This window comes from Haemaphysalis longicornis, unplaced genomic scaffold, assembly GCF_048455015.1.
Source record: "Haemaphysalis longicornis isolate Haplotype H1 unplaced genomic scaffold, Haemaphysalis longicornis Haplotype H1 scaffold_14, whole genome shotgun sequence".
In the NCBI taxonomy this organism is placed as follows: Eukaryota; Metazoa; Arthropoda; class Arachnida; order Ixodida; family Ixodidae; genus Haemaphysalis; species Haemaphysalis longicornis.
This window is the reverse complement of record NW_027526245.1, coordinates 55,217,609-55,219,794: the sequence shown is the minus strand read 5'-3', so window position 1 is coordinate 55,219,794 and position 2,186 is coordinate 55,217,609.

The following is a 2,186-nucleotide window of genomic DNA, read 5'->3' as shown; positions in this document are numbered from 1 at the left end:
AACCTTAATGTGCCGTCTTTTTTCTTTACGAGTACGACGGGCGCAGCCCAGGGGCTTTTCGATGGCTGTTTAATGTCATCGCTCAGCATGTCGTCGACTTGAGTCCGGATGGCTTCCCGTTCGTGTGAAGAGACGCGGTACGGTGACTGTCGGGTAGGTCGGGCTCCATCTTCGGTTATTATTCGGTGCTTCGCTAGAGGGGTCTGACGTATTTTTGCGCTCGACGAAAAACATTCGCTATAGCGACGCAGCAAAGCCAATAATTTTTTCCGTTGTTCTTGCGGTAGCGCCGGATTCGCGTCGAATGGCTGCGGGAGCTTAAAGGTTTCTACGGGTGTGCGTTCAAAGTCGGCGACTGCGATCACATCACTTGCTTCTTGCGTTTCTTCGAGGAACGCAATTGCAGCTCCCTTGTTTAAATGCTGGTACTCTTCGGTGAAATTAGTGACCAAAACGTGAGATTGGCGTTGCTTAAAGTGCGCAATGCCTCTTGCGACGGAGACGCCGCGGTCGAGAAGCAACCTTCGATCACTCTCTACGATAGCGTCGGTGTCAGAAGCAGCATCCTCACAGTAGACGGCGATCATCAAGCTTGCGCGGGGTGGCAGGGTGATGTGATCGTCGGCGATCCTGACAGCAACACGGTGATCGGGGTTCGGTTGCGGCGTCGTGGAGTGATCGGAGAAAATGTTATCGACTTGGTCTGCAGATCAATTATTGCGCCGTTGTCCGTCAAAAAGTCCATTCCGAGAATCACGTCGCGGGAGCAGTTAGGCAGAACGACGAACGCCGCAGGGTACGTTGTGGCGTCTATGGTGACGCGCGATGTGCACGTTCCACTTGGCGTCACGAGGTGGCCTCCTGCTGTGCGTATGTGCGGACCGTCCCATCTGGTCATAACTTTCTTCAGTTTAGACGCAAATGGTCCGCTCATTAGCGAATAGTCGGCTTCCGTGTCTACGAGGGCGACTACGTCAAAGCCGTCGATGGACACCTTGACGTCAGATGCAGTCTTCCTCGAGTTCCGGGTTCTTCGGGGCGTCGTATCTCTGCTTGTACGTGTTGATGGTCGGGCACTGTGCATCGTCGTTGTCGTCGTCTTCTCAACGGACGTCTCATCAGGGTTAGGTCGGGTCGTCGAGATGAGGGCATGTCGTGAATCACTATCTTCGGCGCGCCCTTGCGTCGTTGGAGGGTTTCCGGTTTTTCGCCGTAGAGCAACTTCACCTCCAGAAGTTGCTGCTTTTCGTTTCCCCCGAGTTGGCTGGGGGACCTTCCACGGGCGAAGTCAGTGTTGCTACGGCGGTTCGGCGATTGGTATGGGTAGGGCGACGGCGAACGGTTGAAACGCGCTGGGCCACGGCTGGTTTCAGATAAATACTCGTCGATCTCACGTGGTCGTTGGCCATGTCTGGTTTTGTGCTACCGGGGGTCGGGCGGGCGACAGTGGGCGGCGGTAGGGCGGGGCCTACCGTGCCTCTTGACGACGTGTTGGAGCAGGGGAGGGTCGGTGAACAGCCGCGGAGTACGTCATAGCTTGAGGCTCGCAGTGTACTTCGGATGCCACAGAAGTTCCCAAAGAGTTTTGAACTTCTTCCCGGATCACGTCAGTTAGGCAAGCGACTTGGGGTTGCGGCGTCGTCGGGAAAAGTTTCCGCAGCTCCTCTCTCACTACTGCGCGGATGGGCTCGCGTAGGCTATCAGCCGGAACCCGCATGTTGTCGATGTAGTTCGCATTGGCCGCGCCAACAAAGTTCCGGTCATACTGCTTAGCACGCATTTCGAGAGCCTTCTCAATCGTGCTGGCTTCGGTCACGAATTCAGCGATGGTTTTGGGCGGGTGGCGGACAAGTCCAGCAAACAGCTCCTCCTTCACACCGCGCATCAAGAAGCGTAACTTCTTTTCTTCCGTCATTTCGGGGTCCGCGCGGCGAAATAATTGCTTCATCTCCTCAACGAAGATCACGACCCCTTCGTTGGGGTGTTGTGTCCGAGTTTAAAGCAAAAGCGCAGCTCGCTCTTTTCTCACAACGGTAGTATATGTCTTCAGGAACTCCCTTTTGAAGTGAGTCCAGTCGGTCAAATAACTCTCATGGTTCTCGAACCAAGTTCGAGCAGCATCTTCTAAGTAAAAGAAGACATGCCGGAAAGTTTCTTCGTCGTCCCACCTGTTGAAGATGCGGACG